We start from the raw sequence: 18,402 nt of genomic DNA on the forward strand, positions 1-18,402 counted from the left end.
CTGCATAACGGATAAACCACAGAAACCACCATTTGCATGCAGTCTGCTAATTTTTTCTAGCCCAATGAGCACCCCAGTCAAAACATTTGGACACCCCTGACTTAGAACATCATCAAAAAGTCTATTTAAAAGTCTATTTATTAAAGAGGACCTCTAAAACAAAAGTTTTGCCAGAGTCACTTAGGAAAATGTTGTCAAATGGCGAACCCGAGTACCATTAATCTCCTTGTGGTCTTCACGGTGAGAGGAATTGGAATCATGCATGCTAATTGGCAGCGCAAGCTTTGGTTTACCGGCTAATAATTCCAAATCTGAATTCTACGCACATTCCTTAAAGCCATCTTCACTTGGCAACTAGATACATGTCAGTGTGGCATGGCGTCTTTTCTATCTAATCTTCCAGCCTGTACACCGGAGGCCTCATACAAAGTGCAGCGTCATCACTTTGTCAAGCACATACTTGACGCTCAAGTACGCGAGTCACGCCTGCTAACTATATTACCTCAGCAAGCATCATCTTGACTTCATTAAAACGGCTTGATCACTCTATTCCAATCCACGCGGCACCGGTGGATGTTTACGAAAGGTTTTATGAAGAAGACTCCCCGGTGGCGGTCATGTGACCAGGACGGACAATAAACTGCTTGCGTAACCTTACACGTTAATCTTTAACAGATCATAATAATCACTTTTGATTTAAAGACGTGGCGCTGACTCGGTGTTATGACTTCATTAACAGCTTGTGTAAACGGACAGGTGCCCTTCCCGGCACTGGAGGTGGGCTGGAAGTTCTTCTTCTAATGACAATCCCAATGCTATACACACAAAAGGTAAACAAGGAGGGGCGGTTGCTTGGCAACCAACACGGGGCGAGGGGCTCGCTGGTAAAACGAGGGACAAAGCAGGCGGGCTTCGATTAAGCAAGCTAACGACTTAGTTTGTGTGCTCACGTCGACCCAAAGCATAGAACAGAACTTATGTTGCAAAAAATACGTTTATATTAGCTCGAGGTTTAGCAACAAAATCATAATAATTAACATATGTGCCAATGCCTTGAAGCTAGGGCTGCAACAACTAATCGATTAAATCGATTATAAAAATAGTTGGCGATTAATTTAGTCATCGATTCATTGGATCTATGCTATGCGCATGCGCAGAGGCTACTTTTTTATTTTATTTTCTTTAATAAACCTTTATTTATAAACTGCAACATGTACAAACAGCTGAGAAACAATAATCAAAATAAGCATGGTGACAGTATGTTGTTGTTTTTTTCTCAATAAAATACTGGAAAGGATAGAAAAGTAGTTTGTCTCTTTTATCCGATTAATAATCGATTAATTGAAGTAATAATCGACAGATTAATCGATTATCAAATTAGTTGTTGGTTGCAGCCCTACTTGAAGCATATTACTTTTCCATAAAAGCTAGCTGACCAAAAAAAATCGCAGAATAATACAAATCTATTTTTTTAAAACAGCACATTATCCATATTCAGCACTTTAAAAATACTTTTTTAGACATTATTTCTTTATTATGATTACTTTTCCTCCCACAAATAAGTCACATCGCTTTAATTTTGATTAAGCTAACAGGAGAAGGAAACAGCCGTTTTCCGCAGCTTTGATTGATTGATTGAAACTTTTATTAGTAGATTGCACAGTACAGTACATATTCCGTACAATTGACCACTAAATGGTAACACCCCAACAAGTTTTTCAACTTCTTTAAGTCGGGGTCCACGTTAATCAATTCATGGCTCTATCTTTAGCAGCTAATACCGTAATACCACTAACTTTTATGCTATCCCACTTGTCTTTTTTTTGTACGTTTCCTGGCCACAACTGCTCCCATAAACCGTTTACATTTCGTTAACTTCAGCTTTAGCAAGCTAACAAGCACGTTAGCATTATGCAACAATGAAACGCAGTTTAGCAGTGCCAGGTTTAACAGTATACCGTATTTTTCGGAGTATAAGTCGCACTGGCTGAAAATGCATAATAAAGAAGGAAAAAAACATATACAAGTCGCACTGGAGTATAAGTCGCATTTTTGGGGGAAATTTATTTGATAAAAGCCAACACCAAGAATAGACATTTGAAAGGCAATTTAAAATAAATAAAGAATAGTGAACAACAGGCTGAATAAGTGTACGTTATATGAGGCATAAATAACCAACTGAGAACGTGCCTGGTATGTTAACGTAACATATTATGGTAAGAGTCATTCAAATAACTATAACATATAGAACATGCTATACGTTTACCAAACAATCTGTCACTCCTAATCGCTAAATCCCATGAAATCTTATACGTCTAGTCTCTTATGTGAATGAGCTAAATAATATTATTTGATATTTTACGGTAACGTGTTAATAATTTCACACATAAGTCGCTCCTGAGTATAAGTCGCACCCCCGGCCAAACTATGAAAAAAACTGCGACTTATAGTCCGAAAAATACTGTACTAACAATCACCAGCTCTTTTAGAAAGCTATTTAGGCTATTTAGATAATTATTCAATTGCCACAATTACTAATACTCCCAGAAACCACTCACATAGCTTTGATTTTCGCTAACAAAAGAAATAATCGGCGTATTAAGAAGTTCTGTGTGTAGCCAAGTCACACAGAAAGTCACGTAGAGTTGAGTGAGCTCGTAAGCTAACAAACATTTGAGTTTGAGTCATAGCACTATTAATAAACAGTTCAGCAGCACTAAATTCACTATTTACCACTTTTGATATTACATTTAGATATTTTAGGTGTTATTAGTTTTCCACAACGACGAGCCAAAATGTTTTGAATAAAAGAAACCGCTGTTCTAAATGTGTCCACTACATGTCCCAATAGCAATTCTTTGTATCTTTGTAGATGATGCTACATATGTACAAAAAATTTAATAAACCACATGATGTTAGTGCACCAGTCCAGGAAAATGAGCAAACTACATAAATAACATCCTGTAATTTTTTTTTTTATTATTTTGATAGATTAACTGCAATGAGTTGACTGATGAACAATATCACATAATTTATTCAGAAAGTATAAATAACGACAAATAAAGATAGAATACTATTAACCGCAACATGTAAGTGTAAAAAAAACCAACAACATTATGATTTGTACATTTTCAGAATGTGCTTGTTCTATTTTTAAACAAAGAAAACAATCTGAAGTTGTCTTTATTTTTAAGTTATCATGCCGTGATTTTACCAGTCCGGCCCACTTGGGAGTAGATTTTTCTCCATGTGGTCCCCCATCTAAAATGAGTTTGACACCCCTGGTTTACCACAACTGGCGCTGCCAAAAAAAAAAAAAACATTTACTAGAAATAGCTGCATGCTACTAATATTTAGCACTACTAAATAATATATATTTTTAGTAAATATTTTGACATAGTAGACGTAGTTATTATGAGTTTCCCTACTACAACTACAACTGTTCCAAGAAACCATTCCCACAACTTTAACTTTAGTACGCTAGCAAACCCTTTTTGTGTTACGGTACAAAAAAAAGCAATTTAGCAGTGCTTGGTTTAACAATACATAATAATAATAATAATAATAATAATAATAGTCACCACTTTTCAAAAGCCAGCTATTTTAGATAATATGAGTTTGCTGCTGATTTACTATCCAACAAAACAAAGATTTGTCAGGCTTTTGTGGGCTAACATTAATGTTTGCACACTTTTCAAGCACAAGGTTTTAGCATATTTAAAATAGTCAGCACTTTTGTATAGTCGTCGTGTAATTGTGTGAATGCTCCGAAGCATTCACACATATGGTTTTCTACACCAAAATTAATCTATTTATTATTCAACTTCTTCTTCTTCTCCAGATTTCGGCGCGCTCTACCTTCCACATTTTTCATCCGATTCAAACCGTTCCAACTCCAAACTGTTCAGATTATTCAGGAGTCACGAGATTTCCCTTGAAAAATTCCCCAAATTCCCAGATTTCCCAGAATTCCAGGTTTTCCGGGACATTTTTCCCATTCAAAATGAATTGGGAATTTTTCAAACTTCCACCATTTCCACATTTTTCAACCTATTCAAACCATTCCACCTTCAACACATTCCACCGTCCTGGAAATTTAAACTACCCATTTTCCAAGTTTAAAAAAAATCCTGGATTTTCCAGAATTCCTGGTTCTCCAAAGCCCTTTTTTCTGGCGACTACTCCTCCCGCATTTTTCAACCCACTTCAATCGTTTCACCGTCAAAACATTCCTCTTAATTAGGACAAACAACTAAGTGGTATTTTTGAACTGGAAAAACTCCCGGTTTTCCCAAAATTCCAGGAATTCCATGATACCATTTCTCAATTCAACATCTTACTACTTCAACATTTCTCGACCGATTTGAAAAATTCCAACACCAACCATTTCAACTAGGGATGTCTGATAATGGCTTTTTGCCGATACCCGATATTCCGATATTGTCCAACTCTTTAATTACAGATACCGATATCAATTGATACCAGTGTTTCCCACACATTCATTTATTTGTTGCGGCCCGCCACGAAAGAATTACGTCCGCCACAAATAAAAAATAAAAAATAGTTTTTTTAATTTTTTTTTTATTTTTTTTGTCCTGTCCAGCTTCTCAGGCAAATCATATAGTTGATGTAGATGCCCATATAGGCTGTTCAGATTTACTTTACAAAAGAGAAGTGTAGGATATTTCTCTTGTTGCCTTATTTGTATTTGACCACTACTGTTTTCTGTTTATTTGTTACTGACTGTGGCAGGACACCTCTGCCTCTGTTTCACTTTATGTTGCTGGTAAATAATATGGTTGTAGTAGTAGGCTAAAGTTAAATTATTTAGTATGCACTCATTAAAGGGGCAGAGCTTTAAGAGACATTTTAGCTTTTATATTTTATAAGATATATTTTTTGTAAGAACCACAATTAATAAATATATTTCAGTGAATAACTTATTGTTCAAATCTGTATATAAATATGTACATAAAGTGTTGTAATTATATTGTAAAATGGATGGATGGATGGACGTTTAAAACAAAACTGTTATTATTAATTAGTAAGTATACATTTTTTTAGCCTTTTTAGAGAAAATCATATCGTTGTAGTAAATTATGCAAATTACTCGATGATGTCATGGTGACCACGCCCATAGCCACGCCCATAGTCATGCCCCCACCGCCACAGGTATCTTGGCAGTTTATGGGAAACACTGGATACCGATATATACAGTCGTGGAATTAACACATTAGTATGCCTAATTTGGACAACCAGGTATGGTAAAGATAAGGTCCTTTTAAAAAAATAAAATAAAATAGAATAAGATAAATAAATTAAAACATTTTCTTGAATAAAAAAGAAAGTAAAACAATATAAAAACAGTTACATAGAAACTAGTACTTAATGAAAATGAGTAAAATTATCTGTTAAAGGTTAGTACTATTGGTGGACCAGCAGCACGCACAATCATGTGTGCTTACGGACTGTATCCCTTGCAGACTGTATTGATATATAATGTAGGAACCAGAATATTAATAACAGAAAGAAACAACCCTTTTGTGTGAATGAGTGTAAATGGGGGAGGGAGGTTTTTTGGGTTGGTGCACTAATTGTAAGTGTATCTTGTGTTTTTTATGTTGATTTAATTTTTAAAAAATAATTTAAAAAATAAAAAACAGATACCGATCATTTAAAAAACGATACCGATAATTTCCGATATTACATTTTAAAGCATTTATCGGCCGATATTATCGGACATCTTTAATTTCAACTCATTCAGACCATTCAAGTTGTTTACCTTTTTTTTTTTTTTAAATCCCGCTTTTTTTCGAAAATTCCCATTGAAATGAATGGAACATTATTCAAAGTTCCACAACTCCCACATTTTGTATCCGATTCAAACCGTTCCAACTTCTAAATATTCACCCTGTTCAGGAATTGTGTAATCTACTTCAACAATTCTAAAAAAAAATTCCAGGATTTCAGTTCAACTTCAGCATTGGAGCATTCACACGCAATTACTCCAGGAATTGCCTCATCTACCGTAGTTTTCCGTAAGTTGCTACTTTACTCCTTTAACTTTAGGTAGTTAATTATAACTTTTTATGGACATATTTGGACTAACTGCATCTATAGCTAAACTAAAACAGTCTGTTTATGCCCTTAAATCTCACAGTGGTATCCACTACTGGCAAAATGAATGCACTTTTTACTCTGAAAAACACATGAAGAGTTCCCCACAGGTGGAGAATGTGTGGTATTCGGAGGTGTGAGGTGAGACGGCGCCGTGTATTTGCAGGTACGTTTAGTCACGTCAATGTTGGTCATGTCAATTAACGTATTTAAATCATTACAGAGTGGTATTTGTGCAGGTAGACTGGGGAATAAAAGTGGTATATTTGCTTTGTATGAAGGCGTTAAGCACTCTGGTGAACTATTTTCACTGGAATCAATCTTCCAGTCTATGTTTGGAGACATGTTACCTCACGCAGGCTGGAGACAAGACAACGTTGCACTCTGCATGTTTTTTTTAAAAATAGAACATTGTTGAGTAAGGATTTGTGGGAACAGCACGGAATCACGAGCAAGCAGTTTTTTTTTAGGAGCTTCCAGTAAAGTCTATGTATCTGTCCGCACCACTTTTTTAATGCTATGTTCGATAAATGTATGTTGGAGTTTCATAAACCTCTGGATAAATATGTAGAAAAAAAGCATATCATATTACCATAATTGCTGTATTTCCTCACATAGAGGAGTGGCATGGCCTTTATCTTAAACAAATGTAATTATTATTAATGCGTAAGAGCAGTGTTGCATCACTACTATTATTTATCGAAAAAGAAAAAAAAAACTATAATTCTGAAAACAATACAAATAATCTTAGATTCGGGTTGTACGGTATACCGGTATTAGTATAGTACCGCGATACTAATGACTCATATTCGGTACTATACCGCCTCTAAAAAGTGTAGATAGAACATGTTAAAAGAGAAAGTAAGCGGATATTAACAGTAAATGAACAAGTAGATTCATAATTAATTTTCTACCACTTGTCCTTAATAATGTTGAGAAAATAATAGGTAGATAAACGACACAATATGTTACTGCATATGTCAGCAGCTAAATTAGGAGCCTTTGTTTGTTTACTTACTACTAAAAGACAAGTTGTCTTGTATGTTCACTATTTTATTTAAGGACAAACGTGCAATAAGAAACATATGTTTAATGTACCCTAAGATTTTTTGTTCAAATAAAGCCAATAATGCAATTTTTTTGTGGTCCCCTTTATTTAGAAAAGTATCGAAATACATTTCCAACACATTGGTTTCGTGACAACACTATCTTAGATATACTGTTCATTCAGAATTTCCACACAATTAATACATATTGCTTGTTATTTCAAATACTGCTAAGCAAAGAATATATAAAACATTATGACTAAAAATCTCAGTACAATTTTAAAATGTAATAAAAAATAATAACGCATACTATTGAATATATATATTTATTATTTTTGTCGGCCCTAAAAATTTGGTAAAATCTAAATAATCAATCAAAATAATATATGTTAGGACACATTAAATAATAATCTTGCTCATATAAAAAAAAATATCATTAGATAAAAATAGTAATAATACTTGTAAACGCTAAGTTAAATTTAATCATCTAAAAATACATACTTATACCAATGTTCAATATTTATTATTTTTCCCGCATACAAATATTGTAGATACTGTAGGAGAAAAACCTGGGTAGAGGGGAAGGTTGTTGTTTTGGTTAGCAATGCACTCAACTTTAATTAAGTACAGTGCATCCCTAAAATATTCACAGCGTTTTACTTTGTGTTACAGCCTTTTTCCAAAATGGAATAAGTTCATTTTTTCATCCTCAAAATTCTACAGACAATCCCCCATAAAGATAACATGAACATTTTTGTTTGAAATTTGTAATTTTTTTTTTTGAAAAAATAAATAAATAAATCACACAAGTATTTGCAGTCTTTGCTCAACACTTTGTTATTGCACCTTTGGCAGCAATCACATCTCCAAGGCTGTAGTATTCAAAAAGACCTGAGGATGCAATTGCTGCCAAAGGTGCATTAACAAAGTATTGCGCAAATGTGTTGAATACTTATGTAAATGTGTTTTTTTATTTTCAATAAATTTGCGAATATTTAAAAAAAAAAAAAAAATATTTCACATTGTCATTATGGGTATTGTGTGTAGAATTTTGAGGCCAAAAATGAATGTATTCCATTTTGGAATAAGGCTGTAAAATAACAAAATGTGGGAAAAGTGAATACTTTCTGGATGCACTGCATTTGTATATTGGCTGATGTGGTAAATTCCGGTAAAAAAAAAAAAGCAGAGTGTCCCATATTTTCTGAAGTTTCACTTATTTTCCGATTCAAATGTTGACAACTGTGACGTCATACTATGAGGAAATTTGACAATTAATACTAATAAAAATTTAAAGTTAAAGTACCACTGATAGTCACACACACTCTGCATTTGACCCATCCCCTTGTTCCATCCCCCTGGGAGGTGAAGGGAGCAGTGAGCAGCAGCAGTGGCCGCGCTCGGGAATCATTTTGTTGATAAATACTGTTTATGTAAACATACTAGTACTACATACAACACCAGGCTTCCAACATGCAAGCGCTGATCTGAGATGCATTTATCCAAACTGAGAATTAGGATTTTGATGAATGAGGCTAACTATTAAGTCGATTCTGATAAAGCTGCAGTAAGTATGAAGTTAACTTGACTACCACATACTCTGACCAAGATGCTATCTTATGGAACCGTGTGTGTTTTCAGAGGGGTGCGACCTGATTTTCCACATATCATCTCTCTTTCCCCCCACTCTATCACTTTCTTGTTGTTGTTTTTCAACATTTTAGGGTCAGGTGGGTGTCATTAGTCAGACTCACGCAGCTTTTGCCTGACAACTAAACACCATCTATTTACTTCATCCGGACGGAATGAAACATCTCTGATAAACTTCACCGTTTCGGTTCGATCTGGGCCGGAATTACGTCACATCCTCTGTGACTAAAAAGTCTGAAGAGTGTTAATGAGGGGGGGGGGGGGGGAATGGTGGAATGAGTGTAAACAGAGAGCTTGGTGTGTTCAGGCTGCTCGTCTCAGCATTAGCAGGACGTTACTCAATATATAATTTGTAACATTTATCAAGCCTTGCGAGCATAACCGCAGTGGAGAATTTGATCTACACGTGTGTCCTTGAACGCATCACTGTAGCCTAAAAAAGGGCCTCGCTCAGTGACACCGCGCCAGTAAGCGCTATAGCGCGGTGGCTGCACTCAAACCCTCCCCACAAAAAGTAGATGTTTGACTGTCGACAGAGGTAAACGTGAAAAAAAGTGTTTAGTGAAATGGAGACATGGAAATAACATGCAAAGGAGCTCCTTTACCAGCCAAACGCAACATCCTGGAGAGGCACAAACACTGATTTTATGGGTTTTAGCGGAATTGTTTTTGTTTTTATATGATAATTATGCCGATTTTTTTCCTTGTTGTTTTAGGTTTTGGATATGTTTACTATGTTTTCCTAATAAATGGGACAGTAAAGGTATTTGTTCTACTAATTATAAGTATTTTAATCAAATTTGTTAAGAGGAAAAAAACGTAATATTCTAATTTTATATTATTTATTAGCTTGAGCCTAATGATATTTTGGTAAGTTTTTTTTATGTTTATGTAATATTTTTTCACAACTTAATTTATTATGATTTTTTCAAAATTAATTGTATTTATTTTTGTCCTGTTTGCATTGTAATAACTATAATTTACGATGACACTTTTAAATCATTTTAAATGTTTTAGAGCAGTGGTCCCCAACCACCGGGCCGCGGATCGATTGGTACCGGGCCGCACAAGAAATAAAAAAAAATTAAATTAAATTTAAAAAAAATATATATATATATATATATATATATTTTTTTTTTTTTTTTTTTTTTTTTTTTTTTAAATATTAAATCAACATAAAAAACACAAGATACACTTACAATTAGTACACCAACCCAAAAAACCTCCCTCCCCCATTTACACTCATTCACACTCATTGGCACAAAAGAGTTGTTTCTTTCTGTTATTAATATTTCTGGTTCCTTCATTATATATCAATATAGATCAATACAGTCTGCAGGGATACAGTCCGTAAGCACACATGAATGTATTTTTTTATGACAAAAAAGAAATAAATAAAATAAAAAAATAAAAAATACCATACTCCCCCACCCCGGGTTAGGATTAGGGTTAGGTTACATTTTCAAGCGTTGACAAAAAGGTTGGGGACCACTGTTTTAGAGTTCTGCAGAATCCCCCCTCAAAAAGAGTCATTAAACGCGTTATGGTTCAATTGTATTTCTTGTTTTGGATTAAAAAAAAATTAAAAGATATTTGCATGATTTTAGAAAAAAGGTACACAATTTTTTTCATTTATTATCCTATTTGTTTTATATTTTTTATAAAACATTAAGTATTTCAGGTTTTGTGTAGCTAGCTTCTTCCTATTATGAAACTTTAGAGCCGGGGTTTCAAACGCACGGACCGTGGGCCGTATCGGGCCCGCGAACAGCAGCCCGCAAGATCAGTTTGCTAAATATAATAATAAGCTGCATTGTTTTAATGAAATAAACTGCTGTTCTAAATGTGTCCACTGGATGTCGCAATAGCAATTCAAGTGTGACTCACGTCACACATGACAGTGTTTAAAGATGACATGTCAGCTAATTTTAAGCGCCCTCTGGATTGGCTGCCGCTAAGCAAGCAATCAGCTGCTCCTGTTGTGGCTGGCAGCAGATGGCGGCAGTATCGACGCAAAATACCTTCTTTCGTTGTAAATTATCCACTAAACGGATAAAATAACGAAATGGTAAGATGCAAAGACTTAAGTCAACTTCACCATCCACTTTTTAGTTAGAGTTCCATGCAGCGCTTGCAATTGTTTGAATGCACGATGTGCATCCTGAACTCCATTGTAAAAATGTATGTTTCCACATTTGTTGTGTTTGTTCCATTTTATTTTATGCTAAAATCTACTATGTTGACATCGGATATGATAATTGTTTTGATTGTATTATAACTGTGTGGATTTCACCAATGCGGTGGTTTTGAGGAAACCCTCGATTGCTTTTCCAAACACGTCTTTAATGGTGAACTGCCAACATGCTAAACAGGAAGTGCTTTAAAGTTTAATGGCTTTGTAGAAACACTGAGACAGAGTCTAAGTTCATTGTGTTTTTGAAACTGCACCAGTTTTATCCTCAGTTTGCCTAGAGGATTATTTGTAATATGTATATTTTCAGAATGTGCTTGTTCTATTTTTTGGACAAGGTAAGACAAAGAAAACAATCTGAAGTTGTCTTTACTTTTAAGTTATCATGTCAGATGTTCCTCTATGCAGCTAAAATGACTTTGACACCTCTTGCTTTCGAGTGTAACTTGCATTCAAAGCCTTAAACGTGTGTGAATATATACTTCTTGTTACTGCATGTACGCTAATTGCATCATAAAACATGAGGCAACTCTACATATCCCAGCATAATGTGCTTATACTCTACACTCCGCCTCCTATTCTTCTGTGAGCTCTTGGCAACCTTGCACCTCAACATGGAATGACAGGCTAGAACATGCTTAACTTTGTACTCAAAAACACCATCACGACTACCACTAGTACTACTCCTGCTTTAACTACAACCAATACTGCTGACCAGCCTCCATAATGTAAGTAAGGGCTGGTCCATATTTTCATTGCAAAGCAGATGAGAAGAGGGTCTCCAATGCAAACCTGTCCCAACCAAATACGGAGAGAAACTATTTCCTACACTCCCAAGCTCAGCTAAATAGTCATACCCTAAAAAAAGGAGAATTTCTTGAGTCTGTGATGGGCCTCCAGTCCAAAACGATGTCATTGCATTACCTTACACGAACATAATTAATCCCCAGCGCCAAGCGAATGAGAACATCCCAAACCGTGGGCGTGTTTTGTTTTGTTTTTGCCAAAACTCGCCTGCTTCAACGAGGCTGACCTGCCCGAGAAGTCAAAAGTGGTCTAATTGAAGTGACTGCTAAGAGTTGGCTTCTGCTTAAAAAATTTTTACAGAAAAGTCCTTCACAAATTAGACAGTATTTTTTTGTTACATTTTTATGAATTATTTTAGTAACTACGTTGTATTACACAAAGTCTACTTTTTCACAGATTTTTTTTTGTATTTGATTATTATGAATTATCATAGTTATACTGTAATATACAAAGTGCTCTTTCTGCAGGATTTTCAAAATAAAATGTATTTCTAAAATACTTACTTCACTATATTATTTTAACTTTAATGTTTATGCAAGACTTTTTTATGTCGTATGTATTTCTATATATGTATACTTTAAATAGTTTTAAATGTTATTATACTAATGTGAATTACATTTTTTTTTAAAGCTGATGCTAGGAATTTAGCAAAATCTCTGTAGATTTTTGCAAAAAATATTGTAGATAGCATAAAACATGTTTTTTGAGTTGATTGATTTATTTTACTTTATGTTTAGATTTTTACTGAATTTTCAAACAAAATGGGACATGATTTAGATTTATTCAGAATTGTTTTGCTAATTCTCCATCATCACACTGTTGTCTTTTGAATGTTTGAACTAGTTTGTGCAATATATTTACAGTATGTTTTTAAATGTTTATTTTAGCTAATATTTTATTATACTAATCTTAGTGGTATTATTAGTATTTTTTTTAGTCCAATTGTATTTAATTGTATTGTATTTAAAAGTAATATACCGTAAATAAAGAGTCTCCATCAAGATGATTTCCAACAATTCAAATTTTTAAAAAAATGAATGCAACATTTTAGCAAAATTTTGAAATGATATAAACTGATATTTATTTTTTCAAGATTTTTGCAGAACCTTCAAGAAAATTGGACATCCATATTTTTTTTTAATTATAAATTACATAATGATTATACTAATGTTAACTTTATTTTTTGTTTATTTTTCAAAGCTTATGCTAGGTTTTTAGCAACATCTCTGTGTAGATTTTTGCAAAAATATTCCACATGACATGAAATCAGTTTTTTGGGTTGATTGATTTATTTTACTTTATGTTTAGATTTCTACTAAATTTAAAAAAAGTGACATGATTTTGGTTTATTAAAAATTGTTATGCTAATTATATACCATCATACTATTTTCTTTTGAATGTTTAAACTAGTTTGTGCAAATTGTGTACAGTCAGTATAGTATTGCATGTTTATTTTGAACTAATAATTGATTATACTAATATTAATGGTATTAGTATTTTTTTTGATACATTTTATTTTATTTTATTTTTTTAAGTAATAAACTGTAAATAAAAATAGTCTCTGTCAAGATTATTTGAAACAAAATAGAAGTACTACAAACAAACAAAAGTCAGAAGGTAGTAGCAGTTAATGTTAATACTACTTTAATTTCAGTTTTAAATAAAAAAAATGAATGCAAAATTTCAGCAACATTTTTCACATCATATAAACTGATATTTATTTTTTAAAGATTTTTGCAGAATCTTCAGATATTTTTTTTAAATTATAAATTATATAATTATTATACTTTTAATTTTTTCTTTAAAAAAATATTATAATAAAGTGTTATTTGTATTATTATCATATTATCAGCTTAAACAACAACAACACAAAAATACAGTTTAAACCAGGGGTGTCCAAAGTACGACCCGTGGGCCAAATGCGGCCCGCCGGCGTCTTCAAATTGGCCCGCAAGACGTCCCGCAGGGAGATTGCATTAATTTCAACAGTATAACATTTTAAATGCTGCTATTTTGACACAATCTAGTGTACAACATGAGTTTTTCCTGGTCAAAAACTTTTTATGTTTTGGAATGTGCAGCATCTATTTATATGACCGAATGCAAACAACCTTCCCTAGTCATGGTGCAAAAAAAAAAAAATCAAAAAAATCCAACCAACAAAAAAATGTAAACAGACATGGTCACTGAACTTTGTGGATATTATAAAAAACGTCCAATCACAATAAAAAAAATAATTACAATGCGTGATGGCAAAATGCTTAAGACTCTCCATACTTATCCATGTTTGGTGCATTTTAGCTGCTTGATAATTCTGATTGATTACAAAACTTTAAGACGGTTGTCACGGAAGTAAACAAGGTAGAAGTCAAACTTTTGTATACTCTTAATATCCAATTATATTACAATTAATATAATGTGTGTGTTTATGTATGTATGTATGTATGTATAAATACATACAGTATATATATATACATGTGTTACTTTACATGCAGTCGGCTTTCAGCCCTCAACCACATTTTTTTAACCCAACTAAGGGGAAATTTGAGCAAAATGTGTTAAAGCAGAAGCCAATCGTGACGATCTGTCAGAAAGCGGAATCATGCACTCTAAACTCAAAGAAAAAGCTGTTACAAGAACAAGAAAAAGTTTGGGGGCGGAGGTGTGGGGGTGGGGTTGTAACATGGTGCACACACACCAGAGGAACAAGATACTGTGGTTAAACCTCCCAGTTAAGCCAAATCAAGATCCTCTGGTCCTTTTGTTTTTTTTTAGGGCTACAAGATGAACGACATTCTGCTGCGTGATGATTTTGCAGCCATCACGCACCATTGACTTTCTGCAAAAGGCAGCAAACACAACAAAACCCCGGCAGCAGCGACGTGACTCTAGAAAATGACATATGTGGCGGGAGTGGCGTGATACTGTGCTGTGATATACGTGATTACCACGCCATGAGAGGGAAAAAAAACACATGATGTGGGCTTGGTCGGTTAGAGGGCCTTTGCAAAACTGTCAGCTCCCGCCCTTGTTTCAACACGCCATATAAGGCAACGAGAAGTAGCTGCAAAAATCACATTGTTTTGACTTAAAAATTAAAATACTAAAGCTAGAAATGGAGGAAGGTCATGGAGTTCATGCATACATTTTTTTTGGCATTTTTTTACATACAAACATTGAAAGAAAATACGTTTTCGTGTGTTAAAACTGGCTAAAGACGGTTTGTGACTAACCTCAAACAAACAGGATGCAGGTGACGGGATCCATGGTGTAAAGTCAAATAACTGATGAGAAAAAAGAGGAGAAACAAACAAAAAATAGGAATAATAATCCAAGGTGTGCACCCTCTCACAGTGTAAAACGAGGCGAGAGACAACAACAATAACAAAAAAAAAAAACCCAACCAGGGTTGAGTGTAAGCGGCATAAAAAGGAGAAGAAGTGTGGTGAAGCTAAAGCAGTCCTCTCCCTATGAGTCACACACAGCCTCGTCGCCATTGGTAGAGACAACCAATGGGTAGGCTGCCTTCACCTGGCCAATCAGCAAGCGCTAGGTGCATGCAAATCTTCTCAGGTGAACATTACCTGATTGGACCGGAGCAGGAGAAGCGGGGGCAGGCGGTGGGACGTGCTAAGGGGGGGGGAAGGGAGGCCGTGTGAAAGACGATAGACGGGTTTCTCCTGCAGCCGAGGAGGAGGCGAAGGTAAACACCGGCGCAGGTACGCACCCACTTTAGACTTTGAGCGGATTGAATAAAAGGTTCCGGTTCCTGTGCTAGTCCAAATATGAGTCTATTAGCCGAGGCCAGACTTTTTTTCTTTTTTTCTCCAGAGGTGGCACGGGGGCAGCACCTAGTTTTGCAAGGGTGGCACCCATAAAACCATCAGTCGACCCCAGGGGCAGCTGCGGCTACTATAGTTACTTACCACAGTGTTTTTCAACCACACTAGTGTGCCGTGAGAGATGAGCTAATTTCACCTATTTGGGTTAAAAATATGCGATGAGGTGGCGACTTGTCCAGGGTGTACACCGCCTTCCGCCCGAGTGTAGCTGAGATAGGCTCCAGCGCCCCCCGCGACCCTGAAGGGAATAAGCGGTCGAAAAAATGGATGGATGGATGAGTTAAAAATATTTTTTGCAAACCAGTAATTAAAGTCTGCAAATTGTGTGTTGTTGTTGAGTTTTGGTGCTGTCTAAAGCTCGGCAGAGTAACCGTGTAATACTCTTCCATATCAGTAGGTGGCAGCCGGTAGCTAATTGCTAATTGCGGAAACAGCGGGAGGCAGTGTGAAGGTAAAAAGGTGTCTAATGCTTAAACCAAAAATAAACAAATGGTGAGTGCCCCTAAGAAAATGCATTGAAGCTTAGGGAAGGCTATGCAGACCGAAACTAAAACTGAACTGGCTACAACGTAAACAAAAACAGAATGCTGGACGACAGCAAAGACTTACTGAGGAGCAAAGACGGCGTCCACAATGTACATCCGAACATGACATGACAATCAACAATGTCCCCACAAAGCAGGATAAAAACAACTGAAATATTCTTGATTGCTAAAACAAAGTAGATGCGGGAAATATCGCTCAAAGGAAGACATGAAACTGCGACAGGAAAATACCAAAAAAAGAGAAAAAGCCACCAAAATAGGAGCGCAAGACAAGAACTAAAACACTACACACAGGAAAACAGCAAAAAACTCAAAATAATACACGGCGTGATGTGACAGGTGGTGACAGTACACCTACTTTGAGACAAGAGCTATATTGATGCATGGTTAATTGTGCTTTAAAGTCATATCCAACAAGTGCGACAACGACTTTTTACTGTCAACTGAGTTTAGTTTTTTAATGATTTCTGCTGGCGGTGTGACTCCGGATATTTTCAATGCAAAAAATGTGCCTTGCCTCAAAAAAGGTTGAAAAACACTGGCTTACCACCACCAAGTATGGAGTGACCCTTCTTGTAAGACCCTTGCTGACATTAAATAATAACGCATCCTAAAGCTGTTGAGCTTTGTATTCTTCCAACATGGTAGTATTATAAGATACTAGGTGTGTAATGGTTTTCTTTCACATTGGGAAAATGGCTTATTGCCTTAAAGTAGGGGTGCCCACACTTTTTCTGCAGGTGAGCTACTTTTCAAATGACCAAGTCGAAGGATCTACCTCACTCATATATATAATTTATATTTATTTGTTTATGAAAGAGATGTTTTTGTTGACAAGTTAAATGTGTTTAATGATAACACAAGCATGTTTAACACTTATACACTATATTGCCAAAAGTATTTGGCCACCTGCTTTGACTCACATATGAACTTGAAGTGCCATCCCATTCCTAACCCATAGGGTTCAATGTTATGTCGGTCCACCTTTTGCAGCTATTACAGCTTCAACTCTTTTGGGAAGGCTGTCCACAAGGTTGCGGAGTGTGTTTATAAGAATTTTCCTCCATTCTTCCAAAAGCGCATTGGTGAGAAGGCCTGGCTCTCAGTCTCCATTCTAATTCATCCCAAAGGTGTTCTATCGGGTTCAGGTCAGGACTCTGTGCAGGCCAGTCAAGTTCATCCACACCAGACTCTGTCATCCATGTCTTTATGGACCTTGCTTTGTGCACTGGTGCACAGTCATGTTGGAAGAGAAAGGGGCCCACTCCAAACTGTTCCCACAAGGTTGGGAGCATGGAATTGTTCAAAATGTTTTGGTATCCTGGAGCATTCGTACTGTACGTGGATTTATTGGAAAATCACATGAAGTTTGGAGCTCTGTAGCAACTGACTGTGCAGAAAGTCTTTGCACTATGCGCTTCAGCATCCGCTGACCCCTCCCTGTCAATTTACGTGGCCTACCACTTGGTGGCTGAGTTGCTGTTGTTCCCAATCTCTTCCATTTCCTTATAATAAAGCCGACAGTTGACTTTGGAATATTTAGGAGCGAGGAAATTTCACGACTGGATTTGTTGCACTGGTGGCATCCTATGACAGTTCCACGCTGGAAATCACTTTATTTATACACTTCACAAGAAATACACTGGCGGCAAACTACGCTTGCTAGCTCGCAGCTTGCTAGTTTGTGCACGCAAGCTTTCGGAGACTCTTATTTTGTTAGCGCAGGCAGGATGAAGCAGGGCTTTTATTGTGAAGACAGGAACTGTGCAGTCGGTCTTCAGAGTTTTGACAGCAGGTAAGGCTGTTGAAATAAAAAGTGTTTCTCGCCCTCCTCTCTGTCATTTTTTCTTAATAAGGATCTCGCCGCAGCCATCGTCATCTCACGAGACCCCCGGGTGCCGCGAATGTCAATCAAGTGACGAAAGTGACGTGTTAGTGAAGACTGATGAGCGCTAATTTTTAGGTCTATTTTTTGAATGGTAAATGGGTTATACTTGTACAGCGCTTTTCTACCCTCAAGGTACTCAAAGCGCTTTGACGCTATTTCCACATGCCATCCCCATGCCTGGCTGGCGATACTGACACACCCTCCACGATCGAACGGTAGCTCCCGATCGACGTAATGGCCATCCCTGCCTTAAAGAGACACTCCAATGTAACAAATGTACATTGGGCAGTAGCTCGCTACAAGTAGCATGCTATTA

At 35.9% G+C, this 18,402-nt stretch overlaps 1 protein-coding gene across 1 annotated transcript in view; it reads right to left on the reverse strand.

Moving 5' to 3' along the window:
- The window catches only part of elf1 (E74-like ETS transcription factor 1), a 116,098-nt gene extending 100,879 nt beyond the window's left edge, over positions 1-15,219 (reverse strand). The window contains 1 exon segment of the mRNA XM_062039866.1: positions 15,045-15,219. The gene's annotated coding sequence lies outside the window, so the exon portion shown is untranslated.
- Positions 15,220-18,402: the final 3,183 nt, after the last annotated feature.

The sequence above is a fragment of the Entelurus aequoreus genome, linkage group LG28 (genome assembly GCF_033978785.1).
Source record: "Entelurus aequoreus isolate RoL-2023_Sb linkage group LG28, RoL_Eaeq_v1.1, whole genome shotgun sequence".
NCBI lineage: Eukaryota > Metazoa > Chordata > Actinopteri > Syngnathiformes > Syngnathidae > Entelurus > Entelurus aequoreus.